The 25,247-nt window shown below is 36.7% G+C and overlaps 1 protein-coding gene across 2 annotated transcripts in view; it reads left to right on the top strand.

The window, feature by feature from the left end:
• The window catches only part of oxr1a (oxidation resistance 1a), a 310,698-nt gene that overhangs the window by 7,298 nt on the left and 278,153 nt on the right, over positions 1–25,247 (top strand).

Raw genomic sequence — 25,247 nt, 5'->3', positions numbered from 1 at the left:
TACAGCTTGACGTTGTGTGGACGTTACCAGTATTACATCTATCAGATGCTGGATTTTGATGACGTATCAGATGTTGGATTTTGGTTTTTATTCGTCACACCTGACGAATAAAAGTCAGTATTTGACATTACATTGGTTTAAGGCATTGGCTCTGTTTGATTTGGTCACTTTCCTACACAACCTAAAATCCACTAAATATTAACATCATTTCACGTCGGTATTGGGCGTTAAAATAAAGCCTTTAGATGCTGGTGACCTAAATGTAACCTAATAATATTGTCTCACAATGTTGTGTGTCTGCTGGGATTCATTCTACACCTTCATGGTATTATTCTGTGTTGGGTATTTACTTATGATTTGATTAAACTAGATTTATTTGAATAATATTATGAAATATTTGCACAGTGTAAATGCCTCCAAATTGATTTATTCCCTTTAGATTATCATTCAAAACAACATCGACTCCCATTTCTGAAATGTCTACTTTGGCTTCCTTGCCCAAAAAACACAAAAAAGCCAGAAATTCATATTCATATGAGCTAAATGTCATGCCGTGTCCTCAAAAGCCATTTATTTTTTATTTCTCTAATTGCGCGAGGGACCTTTTCTCATCTCTTAGTGAAATTAAAATCCTGCTCCATTCGGTCTGAAATACGCAGACTAATGAAAGCCTCTTCTCTCTCTGAATCAAAGTCTTGCTTTAGTTTTGACGAATCACTCATTTACAGCACATAAAAAAGAAAAAGATTTACAATTAAACTATATGGCTCTGTTCCAATGCTAAGTGAGCTACTTTGGAGCTTTCCTCACTCCGCCTTCTTGGAAACATTATTTCAAACAGCCTGCCGCATACTGGCATTGCAATCTCCATGAAGGATGGATACACACTGCTGCATTTTACAATTTGGATGAAATAAAGCATCATAATCAGGCTGCCAACTTTTTGCAACACTTAAAATGCTGCCTACGTAGGTTTTGGGACAGAATCGATGTGTTTGGGTTGTTTTTGTGTTTTGCTATGCAACACTGTTTTGTGTGTGTGCGTGTGTGTGTAGTATTATAGTCAGCTCATGGTCTTGCATAACAGAGTAAATCCTCAATCCAGAGAAGCGCTTCTCCATCCTCCAGGTGGTTGGAGCTTTGCAGGTTCAGTCTGCAGCAATATAATATGCAGCTGAGACACATTTCATTTATGAATTAATGGCGTGCTTACGCAAACTAGTCAATGATTTATGAGACCGATGGAAAAAGCTGATATTTCAAGACCTTAAATAGGTCTGTGGTGTGAGACTGTATTAAAAAGGTAGCTATATGAGAAGTATATGTGTTGGTGACAGGGTGGCTCAGTGGCGAGCACTGTTGCCTCGCAGCAAGAGGCTCGCTGGTTCTAGTCCTGGCTGGCTCAGTTGGCGTTTTTTTTTTTTGTGAGGTTTGCATGTTCTCCCTGTGTTGGCGTGGGTTTTCTGCGGGTGCTCAAGTTTCCCCGGCAGTCCAAAGACATGCATTGTAGGTGAATTGAATAAAAAAAAGTTTGTGTGAATGAGTGTATGAATGTTTTCCCAGTACTGGGTTGCAGCTAAAAGGGCATCCGCTATGTGAAACATATGCTGGATAAGTTGGTGGTTTATTCCGTTGAGGCGACCCCTGATTAATGAAGGGACTAAGTCTAAGGAAAATTAGTATGTGATGTAAAGTACGTGTCTAATTTTGCTATATAATTTGTTAAGTGCTGCTAACTAATGCTGGAAACATGGTGTCATGTCATTGAACTTCTGTCTTTTTTTATTATTGTTGTTTTTGTGCAATTGATGCTTGGATTTCTGGTCTTATGACAAGATTTTTTTCCACATTTGTCCCAAAAATATTGCTATGAGGTTTAGACTTATTTTATTTTATTTTATTTTATTTTAAGAAAATTAACTCCCTATTTACTTACCCTCAGATGGTTCCAAACCTTTCAGTTTCTTTATTTCATTGAAAGATAAAAAAGATATTTTGATGAAAACCCTAACCCTAACCCAACCATTGACTTCCATAGTAGGACTCTATATATATATATATATATATATATATATATATATATATATATATATATATATATATATATATATATATATATATATATATATATATATATCTCATTCATTCATTTTCTTGTCAGCTTAGTCCCTTTATTAATACGGGGTCTCCACAGCGGCAAGTTTTTTACACAACGGATGCCCTTCCAGCCGCAACCCATCTCTGGGAAGCATCCACACACACACTACAGAATATTTAGCCTACCCAATGCACCTGTACCACATGTCTTTGGACTGTGGGGGAAACCGGAGCACCCGGAGGAAACCCACGCGAAGGCAGGGAGAACATGCAAACTCCACACAGAAACACCAACTGAGCCGAGGTTCGAACCAGCGACCTTCTTGCTGTGAGGCGACAGCACTACCTACTGCACCACTGCCTCGCTTATATTTATATATATATATTACATTTATTATTATGAAAACTATTTTAGTACAGTTGTATTTTATTAACATTTCTTTAATATTTTTTACAATAGTATCAAGGTCACACAGCGGAATGAACCACCAACATATTCAGCATGTTTTTTTGCAGCGGAAGCCCTTCTAGCTGCAACCCATCACAGGGAAACACTCATACACTCTCATTCACACACATACACTATGGACAATTTAGCTTACCAAATTCACATGTACCGCATGTCTTTGGACTTGTGGAGGAAACCAGAGCACCCAATAGAGAAACCCACGCGAACGCGGGGAGAACATGCAAACTCCACACAGAAATGGCAAATGACCCAGCCGAGGCACGAACCAGCGACCTTCTTGCTGTTAGGCGACAGCATTACCTACACCGCGTCGCCACTTAATAGTTTTTCATTTAATTTAATTTTAACCGGCAACCATTAACTTCCATAGTAGAAAAAGAAAATATGGAGGTCAATGGTTGCAGGTTTCCAGCTTTTTTCAAAATATATTATAACATATAAACTCAAATATAAAACACATAAAGGTTTGAAACAAGTAAAGGCAGAGGAAATAAAGACAACATTTAATTATTTGGGTGAACTATCCCAAGTAGTTTAATTTTATTATTTTATTTTATGTTTTATATAATGTATTTTGATATATTCCAATTCTATTTTATTTATTTATTCATTTGTTAATTTATTTACTTATTTATTTATTTATTTATTTATTTATTTATTTATTTATTTATTTTTCATTTTTTATTATTATCATTCCATATTTTCAATTGTTGTCATCAAAAGCACAACAATTAATTTACTTTAATCATAAAACTTATATTATTTTATATCTTCTAATAACACTTACAGATTTTTTTACAACAATAATATTTTGGGAATAATTTTTTTTCCTCTATATGGCTTTATTCCAGTTATCATTTATATATAATTTTTAATGATTATATTTACCATTACTACTGCTGCTACTACTACAAGAAGTGCAGTATTCTGTAAAGAACAGGTCTATACAGTGTTACTGTCAACGTTTCTTCAAATTAAATTGAACTTTTATGTTGATGATTTAGAGTGAAGGATTTACGTCTACATGTTTATGAAAAATATTAAGTTCATGTCTTCATAAAGCTAAACAACAGACCCCGGAAATACCTAAAGTATCATGCATATTTTATCGGGTGTACTGTATATAAAATACAATCGTTATATGAACTTAAATTGTCTTTTTGAATTGAATAATTAAGATTTACAGATGCTAGTTCACATTGCTATTTGATTAGATGTACAGAAGATTTTTTGATTATTTATATTCTGCAAATAAAATAAACTACATTTTATTTAGTGCATTCATTTTTTTGTATCACAGAAATCATATGCATCAGACACTTTTCTAAAACCACGGCAACAATGTTTAGTAAATGAATATTCCACCTAGTAATACAGTTCATTCAACTGCAATGTTATTTTTATACTCTTATGAGTGGCCTTGAAATTAGAGACTCTCTTCACTACTAAGAGCGCAGTGGTCATTAGCTCACACTTTTAACAGCCATTAATTCAGATTGCATAATATTTAATGGTTATGACGATCAGTTTTTGGTGCTGGAGGTCCAGTGAAAGCTTTAAATCCACAGTGTAAACAGAAGTGCAGTGGTGTGTGTGTAGATTAGGGAGAGATTTATGAGCCACGGTTGCGCAGTGCTTGACCCCTGCAGTCTGCTCTCTCATGGGTTACTCACATGTGTCTGCATTGCATGTACAGCAGTCTACATCATGGCAGTGTATGACTGACAAGTGTTTCATATAAGGATGACTGTTTGTCTTATATGTGCTTTAGGGACACTTTGGTTTGCCTGCTTAGACTAAAAAACCCATATTGCAGACCAGTACAGTAAAATCACATTTACAAAAATGTGATTTTTAAATCTTTCTTAGTTTTTACTACACTTATTTTGTTTCTATCTAATCTTTAATGCATGCATCCTTGTAAGTATCTTTTACTTTTGTGCTTTCATATTTTAGTAAAACGCTTTTAGATGGCACTTTTAAAATGCTATATTCGTTCAAATTCCAAAGAAAACTCTCTAAAACTTAAAGTTAACAAATCTTATTAACTTCTTCAAATAAGCTAGGTAACATAAGGCAAGGCAAGTTTATTTATATAGCACATTTCATACACAGTGGAAATTCAAAGTGCTTTACATAAACAAGAATAAAAGAAACAAGTAAAAAAAAAATAAATAAAAATGAGTGAAATAAAACATAAAAACAGGTAGAATGTGATATAAAAGAATAAAGAAGAAGAGAAAAACATAATAGTGCAATCTGTCGGACGCAGCACAGTGCTCATTTAGTAAAGGCTCAGCTAAACAGATGTGTTTTCAGTCTTGATTTGAATGTGCCTTATGTTGGAGCACATCTGATCATTTCTGGAAGCTGATTCCAGCTGCGGGGGGCATAGTGGCTGAAAGCTGATTCACCCTGCTTTGACTGAACTCTTGGAACTTCTAGTTTAAATGATCTTAAAAACATAGGTTGTCATGACGTTTTGATGATATTCTTTTTTACAGTGTAGTGGTGATGTCACATTTTGCAAACTTAGCCGTGTGAAATTTTCAGATCCCCAGAGTGACGTCTTGTAATTGAACAGCCTAATTGCATGAAAAAGCATTCCATTTTTTAGTTGATGAAAGTCATGTAAATGTCACCTAAATATCCTCACTGCATCCATGGCAGATTTACTTTTCCCTCGCATGTCATCTTCTAACTCAATCAAACATTAAATAATTAAATATTTATTTGCAATATTTGAAAATGCCCTCAATTTAATTTTTCAATGTAATAATTAACTAAACTTAACCTAATCTAGTTTTAACTTAACCTAACTTAGTATTAACTTAACAGTTAATATATGTGGAATGAGGTTGATTACCACCTGCAAAGTTTGCCATCCATGGGAAAGGGCACTTTTGATGTTTGGTAACAGTTTGAAATAAGGTTCCATGAATCTTAACTTAACCTAGTCTTAACATAACTTAGTCTTCACTTAGTCTAAACAATTAATGCATGTGGAATGAGATTAATTACCACCTACAAAGTTTGCCATCCTTGGGACAGGACATATTTGGTGTTTGATAACACTTTAAAATAAGTTTACATTAATCTTAACTTGAATTGACTTGACTTAACTAAAGCCCTGCTCACACTGTGAGATTTCAGCCACAATTTTGTCATCAGAGACAAATTTGGGAAATCCTAAAAGATTCCTGAAATCCTAGGCTAAAATCTGTGCTCTTTGATTGTTGGTTTGACATGTTCACAGACAGTGGTGAAAAGAGTACTGAAAAAGCATGCTCAAGTAAAAGTACCATTACTTGCCTAAAAATGTAGTTTGAGTAGAGTAAAAGTACCTGTTGTAAATATTACTCAAAGTAGGGGTAAAAAGTAGCCCTTTTAAAAGTACTCATGAGTAGTGAGTAGGGAGTATTATGCTGTTAAAAGGTTGATGCATTTACATGTAATTTGTGGATGTGTGTGTAAACGTAACATTCTGTAGTGCATTTAATTACTGCCCAGTAGATACACAATGTCATAAGACGCTAATATTAGGTTAGATTTATGTTGTGATGTCAGGTGACCAAAATTCAATGTCTAGCCAGCGTCTAAGGACTATTTTGATGTCCAATAATGACATCAAATAATGTTGATATTTGGTTGATTTTAGGTTGTTAGAATGTGACCAAAATCCAATGTCGAGCCAACATCTTAAACCAACATCCTATTGATGTCAAATACTGACATTTATTCATCAGGTATGGCAACCAAAATTCAACTTCTGATAGATGTCATGGTGGTAACGTCGACACAACGTCAAGCTGTAACATCATTAGACCTTGATATTTGGTTGGTTTTAGGTTGGACGTTGAACACTGACATCGGGCTGATGTTGAGTTCTGATGTAAACCCGATTGTAAACCCGACAATTTCAATTTGACGGCATGTTGACGTCTTGTGTCTGCTGAGTGTTTAAGGCTATTTCGGTCATCATACAGCAAATATCCATCATCTTCTCATCAGTGACATGCATCTAAACCAGGGGTGCCCATACTCTGTCCTGGAGGGCCGGTGTTTTGCAAAGTTTAGTTCCAATCCCAATTAGACTCACCTGGGCTAGCTAATTAATCTCATACTAGGCTTTCTACAAACATCCGTGCAGGTGTGTTGAGAAGTTGGAGCTAAAATCTGCAGGACATCGGCCCTCCAGGACTGTGGCTGTTTCTCAATATGCGTTCTTCAGCGGTCTTGCGTCCTCGTGTTCTTGTGTAACGGCATCATCAGCTGCCAAAGTTCAGTTCCAATACTCAAGACCGCAAGAACTGAGGATGCGTGAAACTTCCCAGATGTGATCTTGATATCGAGGACGCACCAATGCTGACTAGAACACAGAATTCGCTCTAGAAGTTCCAGAAGTCATGCGACAGGAGGTCGTTTGCCATCCATGAGACAAGACACATTTGGTGTATGGTAACACTTTAAAATAAGGTTACATGAATCTTAACTTTAACTTACCTTAACTTGGTCTTAACTTACTTTAACTTAACTTGGCCTTAACTTAAGATTGTCTTGTCTTGTCCTAATGTAACTTTAACTTAACAGATAATATTTGTGGAATGAGGTTGATTACTACCTACAAAGTTTGCCATCCAGGGGACAGGACACTTTTTTTTGGTTTGGTATCACTTTAAAACAAGTTTACATGAATCTTAACTTACAGTAACGTAGTCCAAACTTAACAATTAAATATATATGTGGAATGAGGCCAATTACCACTTACAAAGTTTGCCATATGGGACTGGACACTTTTTGGTGTTTGGTAACACTTTAAAATAAGGTTACATGAATCTTAACTTAACTTAGTCCTAACTTAACAGTAATATTTGAGGAATGAGGTTGATTATCACCTAAGTTTGCCATCCATGGGACAGGACACTTTTTGGTGTTTGGCAACACTTTAAAATAGGTTTACATGAATATAACTTAACTTAACTTAGTCTTAACTTATACAGGTAATATATGTGGAATGAGGTTAATTATCACCTACAAAGTTTGCCATCCAGGGGACAGGACACTTTTTTGGTTTGGTAACACTTTAAAACAAGTTTACATGAATCTTAATTTAACTTGGTCTTAACTTATCAGTTAAATATATGTGGAATGAGCTCAATTACAACCTACAAAGTTTGCCATGTGGGGCGGGACACTTTTTGGTGTTTGGTAACACTTTAAAATAAGGTTACATGAATGTTAATTAATGTATTTATTAGCACGAACAAGCAATGAACAATACATGTATTATAGTATTTAATAATCTTTGCTAATGTTAGTGAAAAAAAAAACTAATGTTAAAAAGGACATGTTTTTATTTTAATAATGCTTTATTAAATGTTGAAGTGTGAATAATATGCTGTGTAAATATTTGTGGAATGAGGTTGATTACAACCAAAAAAAAGTTTGGCAGCCATGGGACAGGACTAGTGTTCTCCTGACATATTTGTTCTTCTAAACACAGAGGACGTAAACTGTGCTTTATTTACCAAATACTTATGCTGTCTTCTAAATGTTCAGGAAGTTTTTGCTTGCGAATAATATAATTTGTAAAAAGAAAGTGCTGTAGTTATGGATAAATGGCCCACTTTCTCTTTAAAGGAGCATAACAGCTAGCTTATGATAGTCAATATGATGAACATATCAAATCTCATGATTGATACCAGAGTGTGAATGAAATGCATTTATAGGACTGAATATGTGCTCTGTTGTGCAGAAATGCGTCCAGCTCTCAAGATTAAATTTACCTTGGAACAAAGTCATTTTAGAGCACAGCCTCCTGAGGCATTTGTCTCTGTCAACATAATATCATTTTGTATAATGACTCAGCAGAATAAATCCAGAGCTGGACTGACAGAGTCCCACCTTGCCAGGAGCTCAGACAATCATGTCTGTGTTCAGCATGTAAAGTGTTGAGCGTGAGGCTCAAGCACACGTCCACATTTCTACAAGGTTAAAGCATTGTTTACATTCTGTGAATTTGATCCGACCTTACTGGAGCTGATACTACTTAGCCATAAAAACATTCTAATGCATTGCAGTTCAAGATTTGAGATGTATTGTGAATTTTGAAAGCAAGAAATACCATAAATTAAAGGGATAGTTCACATTTCAGTCATCATTTACTCACCCTTCAGTTGTTCCAAGCCTGTTTCTTCTTATTTTAAACACTGTAAGAGATATTTTAAAGATCTTAAAGCCGCTCATCGCAGCTGTTGTCACACTGCAGGAAAGTGTCTGAAATCTTCTGATGCAGCAAAACTTCATTAGAGGAAAAATCTGATCGCAACAGGCACTAAGCGGCTGTCTGTGAACATGTCAAACCAACGATCAAAGATCACAGATTTTAGCTTAGGATTTCAGGAATCTTTTAGGATTTCCCAGATTTGTCGGGCTTTACCTTTAACTTAACCTTTAATTTAACCTTGAACTTAACTTAAATTAACCTAAACCTTAACCTTTAACTTAACTTGGCTTTTAACTTAACCTGAAACTTAACCTTTAACTTAACCTTTAACCTAACTTTACTTAACTTTACCATAACTTACCTTAACGTTGTGAATTTAAATATAAATAAATCCATCCATATCCTGTACTTTTTTAAATATAGATAAGAAAAAATTTAAATGTAGAATGAGGTTGATTTATAAAAAACATTTTGACATCCATCATAATGCTAAAATGAAAGCATATCATGTAATTTTGCATATAAATAAAATATTAAATAAAAAATTATATTTGCATTTGAATAAAAAATTTAAATATGAAACTAGCAAAATGCTGAAGTAATGTGTTTTTTTAATCCAAGGCAATCCAAAATGGACCTTTTTTTTTTTTCTCCCCCTTTCAGAGCATTTAGTACTGGAAGTTAAAATCCATGAATCCTAAAAATGAAATGCCGGAACTCAAAAGAATTTTTACAAAATTATTAATTTTACCTTTAATCCTCAGCTTCAACAAACCTTAAAATGCTATTTGATGGTCATCAAGTTTCTGTTTTATATTTAGATTCAGTGATTGATTGAGCAGTTGCAGCATCTAAGCTGTTCATAATTTTCATAAAATCATAGTTCCAAAAGGATGGTTTAAGCAACATCAGATTAGTTTTTTTTTATTTGTTTTTTATTCCTAATATATCATATTTATGGACAAATCAAAATTGTTGTTTGTAGTAATCCACAGTAACCTGAAATATTCTAGCAAAATTCAGCCACACGTGAGGTAACTGCATCATGGGAAATTCATGGCACAGGTCTATGTAATGCTGCAGTCTCATTCTGTGTCAGGGCGGATTAATAATTTATTTAAACAAGTGTGTCTGCTCAAGAGTGGCAAGATCTTGTAATGAATATCCTGAGCGGGTCTCCGACAATTCTGGCATGTCTCTGATTTCACGACCCACGCAACTTTCACTTCCAACTTTTCACCTACTAAATAAACATGCAGGCTGATTTCAAAGTCAGAGAAACCAGCACACAAACTAAACAACCGAACCAAGTCAACCTTTCATGTTTTATGTATGTTTTCTTGAAAAATTAAACCGCTGCCCACTTCTCTCTATCCTCTGCATCATACAGGGTTTTTCCTTTTGCTGTGTGTAAATGTAAGAAAAGCTTGGCTGCTTTTTTAAGTTGTTTGTTTACATGTGAAGAAGCATAAGGCCATGTCTGAGAATGAATCTGAATATCATAACAATATTTTTAAAGAAAAGTGTCCTTCAGTATGCGTTTAGTTGTGTGTACAGAGCACTCAACACACAGTAAAATGAACTTTTTTAATGTGCACAATTTTTAATGTTCAAGTGGACTTTTTTAGACTTTAACTATAGAAACAGACACAAAAAAAATCTAGATTAAAATCTAGATTTGAACTTTTTAAACTTCCACAACAGCATTTTAAAAATAGGTTTAGCAGTGCAAGGTTTTGAAAACAAGGTTTTTATGACTGTGATTGACTCTGAAGGTCATCACTTCACCACACTTCAAGCATGAACACATACACAGGCACTGGTGTGTTTGAAAGCAGTGTCTATCAACTGATCCGTCAGCGGATCTATTGTTTCAAAAAAAATTCATGTGACTCGAATCCAGCCCACATACTGCATGGAATGATGGCACTTGGGCAGTACGTTCATGTTTGCCAGATTTGGGCCTCAATTAAGCCATAGCAATGCCACATATCTGCCAGAATTCAACCAAATTTACCAGAACTGACCCTATTGTGAGCAACAGTTTGCTTTTACTTTGTTCAGATACGGTCCACACCAGACACTTACATCCGACCCACATAGCCAGAGTTTACTGTGCCGAATATTTGCTAAAAGTGGCCCACATGCGTTTCAGCCACATTTCACAGCAACATTAGCCAGAGCTTACTGTGCCAAATATTTGCCAAAAGTGGCCCACATATGTCCTAAGATAACTGGGCCACATTTGTCAAATCACATCTGGGCCACTTAAGGCTCACAGCCACATTAGCCAGAGCGTACTGTGCCAAATATTTGCCAAAAGCGACCCACATTTGTTTTATAATAACTGGGCCACATTTGTCATATCTTGTCTCTATCTAACGACTCTTCTGTCTTTTTAATCTATCCGGTAATACAGGCCCGGATTGGCTAATCAGAAGGGCTGGGAGAATTCTCGGTGGGCCAGTCTGTTTTTTGGCCGCGAGGGCCGGTGTCCCTAGCTGCTTACACTCTCAGCAGTAGCACTTTTTTTCATTTATTTGTTTATTTGACCATAGCCTCACTCTTTTTATTCATTATTTTGCAGCAGCTCTGCTCTTTTTATTTATTTATTTTCTCCCAGCCCCGTGAGCAAAATGCAGCCTGCAGGTAAATAATGATGTATGTCTCATATCATACTTCTCATATCATGTACGTCTCATATCATTCAACCCCAAACAGCGGCATCTTAGTAAATAAAAGAATTCGAATTATTAATTTTAATGAATATTACACCTGCTCAATGAAAGTCAGATGATTCACTACATTAATAAATCTGACATACCTTGATCAGAAATCTAAAAAGGGGAAAAAAAGATTAAGCTATGGTCTAGTGCTCAGCATGAGCATGATGCGTTACAACGCTGCCGACCTGAGTTCGAACCTCACCTGAGTAAAATATTATAATATATATATATATATATATATATATATATATATATATATATATATATATATATATATATATATATATATATATATATATATATATATATATATCAAAAGTGATTGACAGGTGGTAATTTGTGTGTAACTTATCTTTATTTATGATTTGGTCATGGGTAAAACAAAAACCATGCAGGTCAGGTAGTTGAAACAGTAGGCTAAAAATAATTAATTTGTTATAAATTAATTAATCATTCATAAATAATTAATTCACCACCGCCTACGAAGACCATGCCATTGTTCATCGCGATGTTTCACATTAGATATCGTACGATGCCAAATTGGTCAACATCGCCCAACCCTAATTTCTATGCATCCATGCAGGAATAAAATGCAGTAAAAGCTCATTTTGGTTTGACAATGAAAATTAAAATTGAAACTGAGCATTTCAACCATGTAAACACACACAGTAAAACCACAGATAAATCGCTCATAATGAGCACTCCCATTACTTTCCATTATCTGGCAAAACCATCAGGATATGACAGTATAATATCATTAGGTTTGCGAAGCGATTTATACAGGGCTTGTTGAGCACATTTCATCTATGGTGTTTGTGGAATCAGCAGTGTTTACGAAGGTCTTTATTTGTTAATCTGCATGAGTAAATGGTCCCCCTGTGCTTTGATTTATTGATTAGAGGGCAGGCAGTGAACAGAGGGAAAACAGCGGCCTGTGATAAAAACCGAACCTCTGGAATTAATGTAAACATGATGTTCAAAAAACAACAGAGGGTCTATTTACACATCTGCCGCTTTTGCTAGAGGGAATTTCCATAATTGCGGCCGTGTTTTCTGCAGGATTCATTTGACCCCCGTTTGTTCCTGGAGATGTTGTCAGGTTTAAAGAGTTTCTGTAAGAATCAGGTAAAGGAGAATGACGAGAGCGCGCTGTGGAGGATGAGTCACCGCGTTGCTGCCAAACGCTGATTAAGACCACTGAAAGCCAAGCCAACACGGATGATTTGTTTGTTTTTGTGCTGCTGGTGATTGTGGGAGGAGAATGAAGATGAATCAGACTTTGCTTTGCAATATTGAACATCTTTGCTCCTATTAAGCAAATGATTTAGTATGAGGAAAAAACAGCTTTTGAGCTATTCCAGTAAAAACTCAAAACATAAATTTACAGAGAAAGTACACTCACCGGCCAATTTATTAGGTACACCTTACTAGTACCAGGCTGGACCGTCTTTTGCCCTCAGAACTGCTTTAATCCTTCATAGCATAATTCAACAAAATACTGCACATATTCCTTCGAAATTTTGCTCCATATTGACATGATAGCATCATAGCTACATGATAGCAGTTGCTGCAGATTTGTTGGCTGTACATTCAATTCAATTCAGCTTTATTTGTATAGTGCTTTTACAATGTAGATTGTGTCAAATCAGCTTCACATAAATGGTCATAGTAATTGGAACAATGTAGTTCAGTTTTTAGTGTTTAAGTTCAGTTCAGTTTAGCTTAGTTCAGTGTGGTTTAAAATCATTACTGAGACTCCAAACACTAAAGAGCAAATTCATCAATGGGTAGCTCTACCGATCCAAAACCATGCAAGCTAGTGGCGACAGCGGAGAGGGGAAAAAAATCATCCTTAATGCAAATCTCCCATTCCACTACATCCCTAAGGTGCTGTATTGGATTGAGTTCTGGTGACTGTGGAAGTGATTTGCGCTTAATGACATGGAACGTTATCCTGCTGGAAGTAGCCATCAGAAGATGACTGTGACTTGTGTGATTTGGGGATGGACCTGGTCAGCAACAATACTCAGGTAGGCTGTGGCAATGACATGATGCTCAATTGGTACTAATGGGCCCAAAGTGTGGCAAGAAAATATTTCCACACCATTACACCACCAGCCTGAACCGCTGATATGTTGATTTGCTATAACGAGCAGTTGGACAGGTGTACCTAATTAAGTGGCCGATGAGTGTACATGTTAACATTATATTGAAAGATCTGTTCATATCTTCCAAAACTACTAACCAGAGTTAAGAGATCCTAAAATATCAATCTGTAAACATTTTTAGATTTTTAAATGAGGAAAATTTACATCCGTTACAGATGTGACCAAAAAGTGAGTGCGTTTACTGTATACAACATAGGAGAAATTCTGTGAATGAAACTGCACAACCCAAAAGAAAAAATGCTAATCAAAGATAAGACTTGGCTCTACATTCTGAAAGTGTGTGTGTGTGTGTGTGTGTGTGTGTGTGTGTGTGTGTGTGTGTGTGTGTGTGTGTGCGTGTGTTTGTGTGTGTATTAGTGCTGTCCATCAATTAAAAAAATGAACTAATTAATCACACTTTACAATTAATTGTGATTAATCACATTTAAAAGACTGAAATGTTGTAATTTTGGCTATTCAAATGTAAAATTATTGTAAACGCAAGACAAAAAAACTATTTAAATTCAAAATATAATTGTTTATTAGAATTTTTGTTTAACTTGTACCACAGATTTCTTCATGTAAACAACATACCCACAATAAACCATCAAGATCCTGGCTTGACAACCATATTTATTTCAGAAATAAAAACAGGCATGTTAATGCCATTTGAATTTCAAAACAATCAATGCCTACAAAGAAAAAAAAATATTTCCATGTTGAATTCTAAGTGGACTGCAAAAAAATGCCAAAATAAAGACTTTCCAAATATGGAAATTGGAAAATTATAATAATAATAATAATAATAATAATAATAATAATAATAATAATAATAATAATAATAATCAAATATTGAAAACAAACAATTGTACTCATTGTAAAGTTGTATTGCTGATAGTTGAGAACATTAATTATAAATTAGAAGAAATTTTGCTTAGTCCTCCTTTACATTACCAGGGGACAATGTGGACCTTTTCTTTTGAATGATGTGAGCTGAGAGTGAGCGGGCAGAACGGGCTTAAACTAATCGTTCTTAGGTATGGCTATATTTCACAAAGATTCTGACACAGGAACGTGAAGCAGACACTTTACAAAAGTTGTGTTTAAGCGGGAAACACAACAAACTTAATGAAACATTTGAGGGTGCATCGAATCATCTTAAATGTAGATGAATGCGCTCTTTGACAGCTTGCGTCATCATCTGGCACTTTCACTGAGTACTTTTACATGGACACCAATACTCCGATTTTATTATGATTAAGATAATAGGGCTACTCTTATTAAGAGTCGACCATGTAAGCAGCGATTTTTGATTACCTAAAAAAAACCCTGAGTCACGAAATGCGGTGGTTTTTCTTTCCGTTCGGCATGTGGTATCAAATTCCATCAAAACAAAAGTCGAAAGATTAAAAATCAAACATGCAAAATTAGATTAAACTCTGGTGGAAACGCGGGATAGCCTGGTGATTCAACATTAATTGTTTTATACTAACTTTCCTTCTAAAAGTGCTTCCTTGGTCTTCTCCATATTTCTTTGCATGTTGAACACACGTTGACCACAACAGAAAAAAAAAAACTGAAACTGCGTTAATTTTTTTTAATGCGTTAAATAGTTCAAATTAATCACATGAGCTAATTTTGACATCACTAGTTGTTACAAAATATTTTGACATGTATTACAGGAATAGTTTAATTTACTGTTGAAGTTTGCTGTTATGTTTAGTGGGCTAAAGATATAATAATCCCATAAAAATATTGTTCACAAGACCTCCTTATTTTGCCTGGATATGTTTTGTTTTGCCAGTGTGTTTCATTAACACTCAACATCCTGGTAGCCTTTGATTTAGATTTATAAATCACGAAGGATATATACAGCTTTAGCTAAAAAAAAGATGCATAAATAAATAAGACATTTAAACAATAGATAAATTACAGCAGTTTTAAAATTTCTGGCCAAATCTATTGCCAGCAGCATGGTCACTCAGTGGTTAGCACTATCGTCTCACAGCAAAAAGGTTGCTGGTCGTAGTCCCAGCTGGACCAGTTGCCATTTCTGTCTGGAGTTTGCATGTTCTCACTGTGTTCGTGTGGGTTTCTTGCGGGTGCTCCAGTTTCCCCCACAGTCCAAAGACATGCGCTATTGGTGAATTGTATAAACTAAATTGGCCGTAGTGTGTGTGAATGTGAGAGTGTATGGGTGTTTCCCAGTACTGGGTTGCAGTTGAAAGGACATCCACTGCATAAAACATATGCTGGAATATTTGCCCAATCATTCTGCTTTTGGCTCTGATAAATAGGGGACTAAGCTGAAGGAAAATGAATGAATGAATCTATCCATTGCTAAAAATATACCTGAGCAACATGGTTTCAGGGTCACAAGTGTTTTCTGTTTTTAAAAAATTACCTATGTATTTATTTCTTACACTTTTTAGACATGCTAATGTTTGAGAAGCAAATGCTTTAAGAGAAAAAAATATTTGCATGTGACTCAATAGAGCACAATTCCTGACTTGAAAAAAAAAGACAAGCCATCAAAGTGCCAGCGAGCTTCTGCCCACGTCTCCCCACATGCCATCTCATCCATATTGCTTTTTTTCTCTTCCGCACAAGAAAATGACCGCCAGTCCTCCTCCATGATGTTTGTTGATGTTGTCAGAAGCTTTGCATTGTAAGCTATTTTTACTGTAGAACACTGAGACTTTTGTTGTTAAAAGTCAGGAAGGAGAATCTTGTGATTCATGCATCTAGTCTGTGATTAGTTGTGTAACACTTTAAATGCTCTCAAGGTGACCCGTTTCTGTCTTGCACACTTCGCCGGGTCTTATTTCAATGTCAAATGTGTCGTTTACTCAACTGCCCTCTGAAACCATGCGCCACTTTATTTTGGAGCGCTGAAAGGATTTGGATGAAATCGCTCTAAATCTGTGGAACGTTTCGACCAGAGGGATGACTCACTGCCGAGAAGCGGAAATGCAATAAAATGAAATAACCTTCTGAGCGTTTCCTTCAGCGCAGACCTCTGCTGTTGTGTGCTGTGGGTTTAGGACTTAAAACACTGAACAAAGAACTGCTTTTTTATATACAGTACAGTTGAAGCCAAAATGGTTTGCCCTCCTGTGAATTTTTTTTATCTCCCAAGTGATGTTTAACAGAGCAAGGAGTGTTTCACAGTGTTTCCCATGATATTTTTTACTTCTGGAGAAAGTTTTATTTGTTTTATTTCAGCTAGAATAAAAGCAGTTAAATTTATTTAAAAAACATTTTAAGGTCAATATTATCAGCCCCCTTAAGCAATATTTTTTTTTATTTTTCCTACAGGAGAAACCATCATTATACAATGACTTACCTAATTACTCTAACTTGCCTAATTAACCTACATTTGTAAAAAAAAAAAAAAAAAAATTTTAATTTGTTATTTTACGGAATTTTACCTTTTTATTTCAAATTTTTTCATGTTATTCTGAAATACTGTAAGTTTATATATTCACTGTACAATTTAATGAATTTTATGTAACTTTCCTCTTTTTATGCACAGTTACATATTAAATATTATAAGCAAGAAATACAGAAAATCTACTGTTAAAGAGCAGAGCAAAGTAAGAGTAAAGTGTAATTTAACATTCATTTAAATTATTATTTTTTTTTTTTCTGGCATCTACAGTAGGATGCCGGGAAAAACAGTAAAATAACAATTGTTAAATTACAGAAATTTCCTGTAATATTTTTAGGTATAGTAAATTTCTGTAACTTGATTTCATTATTTTATAGTAAATTTCTGTAATTTGAAGGCTGTTTCTTAACGTTTTATTTTATGGCACCGTATTGTAGCTGCCAGAAAAAGAAAAAAAAATTAAAATGAATGTTAAATTACAGAAATTTTATAATTTCTTTTAGATCTGTTATTTTATGGTAAAATTCCATAATTTAACATTTGTTATTTTAAGTTTTTTTTTCAGAAGCTACAGTAGGGTGCCGGAAAAAAAAGTATAATAACAAAATTACAGAAATCTCAAAAAAATTTTGTTGCGGTAAATGTCTGTAATTTAACTGCTGTTATTTTACTTTTTTTATGGGACCCTACTGTAGCTGCCAAAAAAACAAGTAAAATAACCGATGTTCAACTACAGAAATGTCCTATATATTATATATATATATATATATTTTTTTTTTAATTACGACAAATTTCTGTCATTTAGATCTGTTATTTTATGGTAAAATTGCATAATTTAACATCTGTTATTTTAAAAAAAAATTCAGCAGCTATAGTAGGATGCCGGAAGAAAAAACTGTTAAATTACAGAAATTTCCTGTACATTTTTTTTTTACGTAAATTGCTGTAATTTAAGGCTGTTATTTTATGGTAAATTTTCATAATTTAACAGCTGTTATTTTACTTTTTTTTCCAGAAGCTATGGTGCTGGAAAAAAAAAAAACATAATTTTTTTTACAATGTAGTTCAGCCTTTAAACTGCACTTTAGGTTAAATATTAGTATCTTGAAAAATATCTAGTAAAATATTTCATACTGTCATCATGACAAAGATGAAAAAAAATCAGTTATTAGAAATGAGTTATTAAAATGGTTATGTTTAGAAATGTATTGTTTTTCGTGTTAAACAGAAATTGGGAGATAATATAAAGGGGGGCTAATAAGTCAGGAGGGCTAAAAATTCTGACTTCAACTGAATCTATACCTGCAGCAGGTAGCATCTTCCATCTCATTCTTCAACATGCTCTGTCTGTTTTGTTCACATCTCCTCCCACACGTGTCTCAGATGTGTTGGGTTAAAAATAGACTAGATTAAACCAGGGAGTGAAGATCAGAGTGTGAAAGTCAAGAGTGGAATACCGAACAGTATAGGAAATCCCATGATTCAGTGCTGTTCATCAGTGGTATATCTCTGTTTTCTCAGAACACCACTAAAACACGACTCTTAAAATAGACATGTTTTGTTTGACTGTGGATTTAAAGAGGTAGTTCACACACACACACACACACACACACACACACACACACACACACACACACACACACACACACACACACACACACACACGAAGAAGAAAATTCTGTCATCATTCACTCACCATTCACAGAAGTGAAAGTTACATTTGCCAAGGGCACTGACACAACCATATACCATGACAGACCCTGCTTTTGAACTTGTTGCTGATAACAATCTGTATGATTCTTTTCTTCTTTGGTCTGGAGCACACAGGGTCCATTTCTCCCCAAAAATGCCTGAAATGCTGACTCATCAGACCACAGTACACATTTCCACCGTGTGATGGTCCATCCCAGACTAGGGCTGCATGATTCTGGTTAAAATGAGAATCTCAATTTTTCATTCATTCATTTTCTTGTTGGTTTAGTCCCTTTATTAATCCGGGGTCGCCACAGCGGAATGAACCGCCAACTTATCCAGCAAGTTTTTACGCAGCGGATGCCCTTCCAGCCGCAACCCATCTCTGTGAAACATCCACACACACACTCATACACTACGGACAATTTAGCCCACCCAATTCACCTGTAGCGCATGTCTTTGGACTGAGGGGGAAGCTGGAGCACCCGGAGGAAACCCACGCGAAGGCAGGGAGAACATGCAAACTCCACACAGAAACGCCAACTGAGCCGAGGTTTGAACCAGCGACCTTCTTGCTGTGAGGCGACAGCACTACCTACTGCACCACTGCCTCGGCTATATCTCAATATTTATTATTATTTATTTTTATTTTTTGCTTTAAAATAAAGATCACAATTTTCTCAGGATTCTATAGATGTAAAATAATGATTAATATGAGTAGGCTATTATTATTCATATTTCTCAAACATGTGGTAAAACAACAATATTTTGTGTTGCTCTACTGCTGGTTAAAAGGCTACATTTTATGTAGACTTGCAGTGATTGACCTGAACAGACTTTAAATATGTTGTTATCGCACAGTAAAGGTATTAAAGCCGACTGTGCGGCTGCCTTTGCTTCACTCCTGAACTTGAAAATATGATTGACAGAATCATAGAAATGCTGGATTAAGATCGTCTAGGGCAGGGCTGCCCAAACTTGGTCCTGTGGGTTCAGTGTCTTGCAAAGCTTAGATAGATAGATAGATAGATTCAACTTTATTGTCATTACACATGTACAAGTACAATGCAACGAAATGCAGTTTAGGTCTAACCAGCAGTGCAATAGCAGCAAGTGCAGGATACAGGAATAAGTTATAAAGTGCAGTTATAAAAAAACTATGGTGATATTTACAGATGGATGTACTATGAACATTATATACAGGTTGGATAAGCTATGAACAGATTTACAATATATGAATATATGTGCAGGTTGCTATTAATAATCAGTAGTGTGCAGATAGATAAACATGATTATAAGTGTATATGTTACAATATATGAATATATGTACAGGTTGCTATTAATAATCAGTAGTGTGCAGATAGATAAACATGATTACAAGTGTATATGTAACAATATATGAATATATGTACAGGTTGCTATTAATAATCAGTAGTATGCAGATAAATAAGCATGATTACAAGTGTATATGTATAGTGGGTGTGTACATAATTACAAATGCCCATATGCAGTGGGTATGTACAGTTTAATAAGTAAACAGTTCAATGTGGTGCAGTGAATGTGCAAATTTTAAACGTGCAAATGTTAAACAGTGCAGTTATTGCGAGGAGTTTAAGTTAGAGGAGAGTGGGGGGTGTATTGGGGGGGCAAAAGAGTCAGTGTGGGGCAGAGTTCAGGAGGGAGACAGCTCTGGGGAAAAAGCTGTTCCTCAGTCTGCTGGTTTTTGTCCGGGGGAGCCTGAAGCGCCTGCCGGAGGGCAGGAGAGAAAACAGTCTGTGAGCAGGGTGAGAGGTGTCCTTCAGAATGCTGCGTGCTCGGCGCAAACAGTGTTTCTTCTGGATGTCCTCTATGGCTGGCAGTGTGGTCCCTGTGATGCGTTGGGCAGTTTTCACCACCCGCTGCAGTGCCTTGCGCTCAGCAACAGAGCAGCTTCCATACCAGACTGTGACACACAGTTTGTCAGAATGCTCTCTATTGTGCAGCGGTAGAAGTTCACCAAGACTGCTGATGAAAGCTGGTTCTTCTTCAGTTGCCTTAAGAAGAATAGGCGCTGGTGAGCCTTCTTGATCAGGCTGGAGGTGTTGGTGGACCAGGAAAGGTCCTTTGAGAAGTGGGTCCCCAGGAACTTAAAGGATGAGACAGGCTCAACGGCCATCCCATTGATGTGGATGGGATCATGTGAGCCTGTTCGTCCCTTTCTGAAGTCCACAATGAGCTCCTTGGTCTTGTTGGTGTTAAGGAGCAGATTATTGTCGGTGCACCAAGAGGCCAGAAGCTGTATCTCCTCCCTGTAGGCCGTCTCATCATTGTTGCTGATTAGACCAATCACTGTGGTGTCATCTGCAAATTTGATGATGGTGTTGGATCTATTAACAGGCCTACAATCAACTGTAAAAAGGGAGTAGAGGAAGGGGCTCAGCACACAGCCCTGTGGTACACCAGTGTTGAGTGTGACGGTGGTGGAGCAGATGTGACCTGATCTAACATTCTGAGGTCTGTTAGTCAGAAAGTCCATGATCCAGTTGCAGAGTGATTTGTCAATATCCAGGTTCGTTAGTTTGATCAGTAACTTGGAGGGTATGACAGTGTTGAATGCTGAGCTGAAGTCCACAAACAGCATTCGTGCATAAGTGTTTTTATTGTCCAGGTGTGTGAGTACAGAGTGCAGTGCTATAGAGACTGCATCATCTGTGCTCCTGTTGCCACGGTAGGCAAACTGATGTGGGTCCAGTGTGGAGGGCAAAGAGTCTTTTAGATATGCCAGGACCAACCGCTCAAAGCACTTCATAATGATGGGTGTGAGTGTTACAGGCCGGTAGTCATTCAGCATGTTGGGCTGGAGTGTTTGGGCACTGGCACAATAGATGTGGTTTTAAAGCATGTTGGCACAGCTGCTAGGTTGAGCGACAGGTTGAAAATGTCTGTGAATACCCCAGCAAGCAGTTCTGCACATACTTTGAGGACACGCCCAGGAATACCGTCTGGTCCAGCAGCCTTATGCCCATTGATACGACTCAGTGCAGTGTGTACTTCTGAGGAGGTGAGTGTGATCGGTGAGTGGTCGGTGGAGGAAGTGATCCTGGTGTAGGGTTCTTTATTGTCTCTATCCAAGCGGGCATAAAAGTCATTTAGCTTGTTCAGGAAGGAGACATCTGTGGCTGTGGGTGTGGACTGGCTGGGTTTGTAGTTGGTGATGGCCTGGATGCCCTGCCACATGCGCCGAGGAGCAGTGCTTGGCCTTTTTGATGCCCCTCTTCAGATTAGCCCTGGAAGTGCTGTAGGCCTGTGCATCCCCTGATCTGAAGGCAGTGTTGCGTGCCTTCAGCAGGAGGCGCACCTCCTTGTTCATCCATGGCTTCTGATTCGGGTATGTGGTGATTTGTTTCTGGGTTGTGACACTGTCTATGGTGGTGTTGATATATTCCAGAACAGAGGAAGTGTAACTGCCCCCGCTGGCCACACTTTGATGGTCCTCACTGATGGCTTCACACGGTCGATGAGGGGTGAGTATTTGGGGGTAAGGAACAAAGAAAGGTGATCTGACTGACCCAGGTGGGGGAGGGGGGTCACAGCATAGGCTTCAGCCATGTTTGTGTAAACATGGTCCAATATTTTGTTTCCCCTTGTTTGGCAGAGAATGTTTTGATGGAATTTAGGGAGCACTGTGAGTGATTAATATCCCCCGCAACAATAAAAGCAGCCTCCGGGTGAGCAGTCTGTTGTTTGCTTATGGCTGCATTAAGTTCATTCATAGCCAGCTTTGCATCAGCGTCGGGAGGAATATAAGCAGCAGATATTATGGTGGATGTGAACTCCCGTGGTAGATAAAAAGGTCTACATTTAACCATTAGGAATTCCAGGTTAGCAGAGCAATGTCTCCCAACGACGACAGAGTTTGTGCACCAAGCTTTGTTAATATAAATGCATAATCCTCCGTCTCTGGTCTTACCGGAGTCATCCGCCGTTCTGTCCCCTCGGAATGTGTGGTGCTCCGTTAGCGATACAGCGTTGTCTGGTATCCCGCTGTTTAGCCATGTTTCTGTGAAAATCATAACGTTACAGTTCCATAATCTTTTGCTGTGATTGATGCGCAGTCGAATCTCATTCATTTTGTTCACCAGTGACCGTACATTGGCGAGAAAGATGCTGGGTAAAGAGAGCCGGTGTGGTGTTAGCTTTAGCTTAGCTCTTAGCCCGCCACGCTTCCCCCGTCTTTGTTTACGTTCCCTGCGCGGTCTGCGAGCACTTCCGCCCGGCCGGGCAGGGCGCCCATCCCGGGGTGTTCTGGCGATCTCATGGATGAGTCGAAGATTGCTGATAAAACTGTCCGGAATGCACAAACCAATATCCAAAAGCTCCTGTCAGGTGTACGATGTAAAGGCACCACTGTTCTGCACGAACAGATCCGAAATGAGCAGGAATAATACTGCAAAAATGCAGAAACTGGAGAGACCCTGAATCTCGCGTTGTGCAAGCGCAGCCATCTTGGATCCACCTCCATTAGACACACCTGGGTTAGCTAATCAAGCTCTTATTAGGCTTTCTAGAAACATTCATGCAGGTGAGTTGAGGCAAGTTGGAGCAAAAATCTGCAGGACACCGGCCCTCCAGGACCGAGTTTGCATACCCCTGGTCTAGGGGGTCGAATCAATATTGTGATCTTTCTTTTGATTAATCGTGCAGCTCTATTGCAGATGCCTCCAAAGTCAAAGGCGCTTCTGGACACTGTTAACAGGGCTTCCTTTTGGCACAGCACAGTTTTCACTGGCATTTGTGGATTGAACTATTTATTGTGGTACTTGACAAAGGTTTGCCAAGTTAGTCCTGAGCCCATGTGGAGGTATTGCTTAAAGATGAATGACGATTCTTGATGCAGTGCCGCCTGAGTGATAACTGATAACAGTTGTTCAGCTTAGGCTTGCGCCCTTGTCCTTTACACACTGAATTCTTTCCTTCAAACGCTCTTTGAATTCCTTCAAATTCCTTGTTTTTTTTGTTTGTTTTTTTTTGTATTGTTTTATGCACTGGTGAAGGTGAAATATCCAAATATTTTCCTGTCTTTCTTTGAAGAAAAATAGTTGTTAAACATTTCAACAATTTTTTTCATGTATTTGTTGGCAAACTGGCAATCATCAGCCCATCTTTGCTCCTAAAGTTGGACATGTTACTAACATTCTTCTATTTTTTTTTTATAAAGGTTTGGAACCAGCTGAGGAGTAAATTAATTTTATTTTATTTTTTGTTTGCATGATCTATTCCTTTAATAAGACAAAAAGACCTGATAAAACTAACATAGATAGGTTTTCAGTGATTCAACAACAACATCAGAAGATATTTGACCTAAATAGATTTAATGCAAATTAATTAATGCATTGTTTTTATGATATGGATGTCCAGTTTTATTTTAGTTTGAAAAACTGTAGTATTCTTTTGAACATTTTAATTACGTTTTTAAAAGTTTATGGATAAATTTTTTTTTGTAAAGAATAATTTAATAAATCATTTAATAATTTAATTTTATTAATTATTCAAATATTCAAATAATTTTATAAACCCTACAAAATATTACTTTCTTTGAAAATCCTTTGAAAAAAAAAATTCCTGTTAAAATAAAAACCTGAGCACCCTTCTAATTATACCTAAAGATCAAATTTATTTGTCACAGTTTCTTCAGGTTCAGCAAAGTGTTTATTTAATGAGGGGGTTTTCAAGATGCTTATGTTTCTTTTTGCGTGTGTGATGATAAAATGATGATAGTTTTTTTCACATAAAATAGTAATATACTTGTGAAGTTCATGTCCTCATATGAAATGAAAGATGCTGGAATCATCATTAGTATGTGTAGTAAACAAAAACTGTTCTATTAAAACAAGCATGCACAAATTTCGGCTGTTTATTTTACTCCAGCATTTTATTCATTCATTCATTCATTTTCTTGTCGGCTTAGTCCCTTTATTAATCTGAGGTCGCCACAGCGGAAGCGAACCGCAACTTATCCAGCACGTTTTCACGCAGCAAATGCCCTTCCAGCAACCCATCTCTGGGAAACATACACACACACTCATTCACACACACACACACACACACACACACACACACACACACACACACTCATATACTACGGACAATTTAGCCTATCTAATTCACCTGTACCGCAAATCTTTGTACTGTGGGGGAAACCGGAGCACCCGGAGGAAACCCACACGAATGCAGGGAGAACATGCGAATTCCACACAGAAACACTAACTGAGCCGAGGTTCGAACCAGCGACCAAGCAACCTTCTTGCTGTGAGGTGACAGCTGCACCACCAACATTTTATTTATATAGCACATTTGATACACATAGTAATTCAAACTGCTTTACATGAACAAAAATAAAAGAAACAAGTATAATCAAATAAAAACAAGGAATACAAATGATTAAAAATAGATTAAAATGTTTTAAACTATTTTTAATCTTAGGTTTACATCACTACTTTTTTTTTTTATTTAACCAAAA

Source organism: Danio rerio, chromosome 16, assembly GCF_052040795.2.
Source record: "Danio rerio strain M-AB ecotype USA chromosome 16, GRCz13ab, whole genome shotgun sequence".
Taxonomy (NCBI): Eukaryota; Metazoa; Chordata; class Actinopteri; order Cypriniformes; family Danionidae; genus Danio; species Danio rerio.
The sequence above is the reverse complement of the archived record's forward strand: the minus strand, read 5'-3'. Positions and strand labels throughout refer to the sequence as shown.